General features: G+C 49.9%; 1 pseudogene; it reads right to left on the bottom strand.

Moving 5' to 3' along the window:
- Positions 1-719: 719 nt before the first annotated feature.
- Positions 720-3,714, bottom strand: LOC101035516 (large ribosomal subunit protein eL19-like; annotated as a pseudogene).
- Positions 3,715-5,944: the final 2,230 nt, after the last annotated feature.

Genomic DNA, 5,944 nt, shown 5'->3' with positions numbered 1-5,944 from the left:
AATGTAAGCTTCAGAAAAAACAATGAATAGCTAGTTTTTCAGTGCAAGAGTGTCCCAAATATTGCATAGGATGTGTTTATACCACAAAAAGTATTTATTGTTTATCTGAAATTAAAACATAACCAGATATCCTGAAGGTTTGTTAAATCCGGAACACTGTTCTGGAACCAAGTGCCTGGATGTGTGTGATGGCTCTTCCCCTTCCTGTGTGATCATAGACAAGTCACTTAACCTCTCTGAACGTCTTTTCTCCCATTTAGCAATGTGAGGATTAAGAATACTATGCATCTTGGCTGGGCGTGGTGGCTCATGCCTGTAATCCCAGCACTTTGGGAGGCTGAGGGGTGCAGATCACGAGGTCAGGAGTTTGAGACCAGTTTGGCCAACACGGTGAAACCCTGTGTCTACTAAAAATAGAAAAATTAACTGGGCATGGTGGTGGTGGGTGCCTGTAATCCCAGTTACTAGGGAGGCTGAAGCAGGAGAATCACTTGAACTCAGGAGGCAGAGGTCACAGTGAGCACTCCAGTCTGGGTGACACAGAGATATTCCATCTCGAAAAAAAAAAAGAAGAATACTATGCATCTCACAAGGCTGTGATGCTGGTGAAATCAACGTGTTGCCAATTCTGGGCACATAGCATGTGCTCAATAAATGCTACCTGTGATTTTTTTTTTTTTTTAAATGGCTGGTCTATGTAATCACGGTCGGAGGCCAGTATGTACAGACAAAGGGGGAGCTTTTATTTCTTGGTCTCTTCCTCCTTGGACAAAGTCTTGATGATTTCCTCCTTTCTGGCCTGGAGGCGCTCTTCACTGAGCTTTCGTGCTTCCTTGGTCTTAGCCCTGCGGGCCTCAGCCTGGTCAGCAGGAGCTGCTTGCGGGCCTCGTCTGCCTTCAGCTTGTGGCTGTGTTCCATGAGAATCCGCTTGTTTTTGAACACATTCCCCTTCACCTTCAGGTGCAGGCTGTGATCCATGTGGCGATCGATTTTCTTAGACTCCCGGTATCTTCTGAGCAGCCGGCGGAGAATCCTCATTCTCCTCATCCACGTGACCTTCTCTGGCATTCGGGCATTGGCTGTACCCTTACGCTTACCTATGCCCACGTGCCTGCCCTGCCGGCGGGCCAAGGTGTTTTTCCGGCAGCGAGCCCGGGAATGGACCGTCACAGGCTTGCGGATCATCAGCCCATCTTTGATCAGCTTCCGGATCTGCGGACGCGAGTTGGCATTGGCGATTTCGTTGGTCTCATTCGGGCCCAACCAGACCTTCTTCTTGCCACAGCAGAGGACACTAGAGGCGAGCCTCTTCTGAAGCCTGAGCGTACTCGTGGCTGCGGCCGCAGCAGCGAAAGGAAAGAGCACCTGTGATTTTTTAACAGGCTCTCCCGCTTGCTTGCTTCCGCCTCGGCTTCAGTCCTGGATTTTTGGCCCGAGTTCCAAGGGTAGACCCGAAGAGGAGTCTCATTGGCCTGGCCGAGGGCATGTGACCACCTCTGACCCAATCATGGAGACCAGGGGAATGGGAGGTTCTGATTGGCTGTACCTGAATCATGTGACTGTGGGGTGGAGGTGGAGGGGGGGTCAGCCCAACCGGAAACACGTGACCAGAGTGTGTGGCTCGGAGATGCCTCAGGGGAGGTTCAGGGCTCCAGGCTGAAGGGGGCGAGGATGGATCTCAGGCAAGACACAAACACCTCCACCTAATAGCAGCCATGGGGCTCTTGTGAAGAGGCCGAATTCCAGGTGAGGAAGAAGTGCCCTGGCTGAGTTTCGTTTTGCGCTGAGGTCTCTGCCTCATTCTCTGCCTGACTGTGGATGGCTTACCAGGGCTCCCCCAGCCCGGGCCGCTCGGAACTGCGCCACGCAGCAGGAGGTGAGCAGCGGGCCAGCGAGCGTTACTGCCTGACCTCTGCCTCCTGTCGCATCAGCGGTGGCATCAGAGCCTCTTAGGAGCGCAAACCCTGTTGTGAACTGCAGGCATGCCAGGGACCTAGGCGGTGCGCTCCTTATGAGAAGCTAATGCCTGATGAGTGGAATAGTGTCATCCTGAATCAATCAGTTCCCCCCGTGGAAAAACTGTCTTCCACGAAACAGGTCCCTGGTGCCAGAAAGGCTGGTGGTTGCATGCAAATCGGGAAGACAGACCTTGTTGTGGGCGGTCGGAGATTTAAAGAATTACCTGGCTCTGGCCTGGAAGAGTTCCCAATCAGGAAAAAAAAAAAAAAAAAAAAGTTTTTCTGGGTATGCAGGTTCACCAGTCATGAAGACAAATGAGGCTTATTTGCACAGAATACAGATGAAAGAATTGGATTTTGAGGATCAGTCAGATTTAGGTGGGAGGCCACCTTTGAGGCGAAACAACTCCTTCCGAAATAAATCCATCTGATAAAATTGTTGTGCTCTTGAACTTTACAGTTACCTTAGGGGTTGTGGCAGTTAAAATGGTGGCACCATTTTTGACACTTCTTTTGGTGAGGGGCATGTCTATATCCCTTCCCCACAAATCTGGGTGGGCTGGTGACTGGTTTGTTCTATAAAGTATAGCAGAGGTGACGCTCAGTGACTTACAGGCTGGACCAGGAAAACCAGGGACCTCTGCCTTGTTATTTTGGGGATGCTCACCGGCGGGAGCCTGTCACCATTTGAGAGGTCTCATACCCTGAGGCACCGTGCTGGAAAAGCCACGTGGGGGCGCTGTGGTCCGAAGTCCCAGCAGAGCCGAGTCTTCCAGCCATCTTCACCAAGGCACCAGGCATATGAATGGAGCCATCTTTTAGCCTTAGGATCAGCCATCTGCCAGCTGAATATCATTGAGTGACCTCAGTTGACACCATGTGGAACAGAAGAATCACCTGTTCGAGCCCTGACTGAATTCCTGACCCATGGAATCTGTGAAATATAGAATCACTTTTGTTGTATGCTACTCAATTTTGGGATAGTTATACAGCAGTCATAATTGGAACAGAGATTTGGTGATGTAAATCCAAGAAGAAGGTCCGGTACAGCCACAGGGAAGCTGGGGACAGCAGGAGACTGCTCTATCTAAAGGCTGTGGCCATTAGTGATAGACACGAGTGTGAGAGGACTGGGCCTGCATCCCAGTCTGCATTCAAGTCCTGGCTCAGCCAGCTGGGTCATACTGGGCAAGTTTCTTGACCACTCAGGGCCTCACTTCTTCCATCTGTAAAATGGCACTAACCGTGAAAGGCAAACTTAGCAACAAGGGACAGACATCTCAAACCGTGGCCAAGAGTTCAAATCTAGCCCTCAGCTGTATCTTGCTTGCTTTTCACAATCACTGTTTATTTGGATCCAATGCCAATTTAGACATTGGGAGGTTTCACAGCTTCTCTTGGAATAAAAGGAAAGATCAGGCAAGGCTGTGCCCATATTCCTTGGGTCACTGATTGCCAGGTCAAAGTGGCTGACATGGCATGACCACCAGCATGGGCTGGGCCCTGTTTCGATGATACGTTGATTCATTGGCCCTCGGACAGCCCTTCAGGGGCTGCATCATCCTCATCCCCAGGGTCTGCCAGAACCGCCTTCCTGGATCAATGATTAGCTCTAGAGAGCAATGAGGCCGCCTCAGTGGGCACCAGGGTGGGGAGGCGATGGTGAAAACGTGTCCCCCTTACCCCTGCTGTGGTGAGACACACTCCTGCCCGAATTTAGGCACAACCCTGGGGAAAGGAGGGAAGTCTCACCCATGGCAGATTCACTTCACATTCCTAGGAGAGTGGGAGTTCACAAAAAATTTACTTTGGTTCCTAAAAAATAGCCCTGCTTCTTGCTCACTCCTTGAGCAAACCCTCAGTGAGCTCTTAGGCTGTCCTGAGCACGTAAAGCATCAACTCATTTAACCCTCACAGGTATCCCACAAAGAAGATGCTTTTATGATCTCTATTTTTATAGGACAGAAACTGAGGTACAGAGAGGCTGACCCACCCAGCGTCAGCCAGCCAGCAGTAGTGGATTTGGGACTGGAGCCTGGACAGTCTGGCTGCGGACTTCATGAGCTGTGTGCTGTGCCACCTGTCTTTGTCAATGGCCCATTTCTCAGAAACACGTCCTGGGAGAGCAGAGATGGTGCCTTCCTATGGCTCATCCGAGGCTGCAGGTAGGATGGAAACCTTGAGTGGCCTGTGGCAGGGGTCCCTGGCCTACAGGCAAGGAGTGCTTAAGGAAACTGGCCGCTGAAAGAAGGCATTTTGCAGAGGGAGGTGGTGGGCGCTCATGCCTCACCCAGGCCGGGGTGGAGGGAACTGCATCAAGCAGGCTGTGGCGCCTGCAGTTTTGGTAATGACTCCTGGGTCCCCTCTGTGCCTGTTGCTAAGGGTTTTTGTGAGCCTGGGCTGTCTGGGGGCTAAAGGATATGGCTCCTACTATGTGGTCTGCCAAGCTGTCCTTTTGCAACAGGGCCTGAGACCACTGGCTTCAGGGGCTGGAGTCACAGTTGTGTGGGCTTTGGGCTGGGTTCTGTTGAGCCGTTAGGGCTTAGCCACTTGGTACCAGTAATAGCTAACATTGCTGTAGCACATACCATATGCTGGGTGCTGTTCCAGGGCCACAATCCTATCAACCTGGGAGATGGGTGTCATCATTATCACTATTTTGGAGATAGAGAATAAGGCCCAAGTTCAAGGTACTTGCCCAAGGTCACATGGGCTAGGGCCAGCCCTTTTGGAAAGAGCTCCCAAGAAGGATAGAGAGACTCCTTCTTTTGATAGCCATTTCTCATGGTCCTTTCTTTGGGTACCTCCTGAATATCTAGATTGATTTAAAAAAAATCATACCCCAGTGAAGAAGATCAATTACATGTACGTTTTCCAAGTCGCTTTGACGTTGTCACAAACTCTCATATGCTTGAGCCTCTAATTAGATTTGGAGTGAGAATCATTTCATGTGTCATGAAATTTTAAAAGACAACGTTCCATGAATGGTACTTCCCATTATTCCAGCTTGATTGAAATTGCGGGTTTCTAAAAAGATGCTATTTATACTCTTAAGACAATGGAGCTTTCAAAAGGATTCCGACTGTTAAGTCTTCTTATGTGATTTCTAGGGAAGTGGAAATTTTCAAATTTTCATAATGAATGTGTCTTTGTGGCTTTCTTTCTTCTCATTCTTTCTTTCTTTAAATAACCTGCCTAGACAGTGTTTCTCTCTCTCTTGATGGGAACCTCAGGTTCTTGCCAAAGTATGTGTCACATAATTGCTTTCATGTTCAGACGCGGCAAGAGTGTGTTGTAAATGACCGCGACACAGATGTGACAATTCTATTAGGCCTGGGTTCTTACATGGTTGACCTTGCAAATTGAATTCAGGGAGGGCAGTGCTTCCGTCTGGCTGCTTGATTTCTTGCTTCCAGTCTGGGGAGCGGCCTGGGGAGGCGTGGGCCGGGATTTCTGTGCCCAGGCAGCCACCCGGCTTGTCCTGTGCTGTGTCCCTCCTTTCCATCCTGCTGTCTTCCTCAGCTCTCCAAGCGCAAGGCAGCAGCCCATGATGGATAGGCTCCTGCCTGCTGGGGCGTTATTAGCCACTCTGTCAAGGTGACAATGTCATTTTTAATGTTCCATCTTCAGACTCAAGGTTTATTTTTAGGTTGAGAGTTAGCCAGCCTTGCCAGAGATAGAACCACTAAAACTTTAGGGCATGGTCCTTGACCCTGGCTGCCGGGGAGCCTGCAACAATACCAGTTCCCATGAGGGTACTTTCTGGGGTGCAGGAAATGTTAGATGTCTATCCGTGTGGTGCTTACTTGAGTTTATATGTGCATACCGAAAAATCGGGCTTTGGTGAGGATGTGGAGAAATGAACCCTGGTGCATTGCTGGTGGGAATGTAAATTGGTTCAGCTGTTGTGGAAACACACTGATGGTTCCTCAAAAAGTTAAATTACCCTGTGAGCCAGGAATTGCCCTCCGAGGTATATACCTGAA

Source organism: Saimiri boliviensis, chromosome 7, assembly GCF_048565385.1.
Source record: "Saimiri boliviensis isolate mSaiBol1 chromosome 7, mSaiBol1.pri, whole genome shotgun sequence".
In the NCBI taxonomy this organism is placed as follows: Eukaryota; Metazoa; Chordata; class Mammalia; order Primates; family Cebidae; genus Saimiri; species Saimiri boliviensis.
The sequence above is the reverse complement of the archived record's forward strand: the minus strand, read 5'-3'. Positions and strand labels throughout refer to the sequence as shown.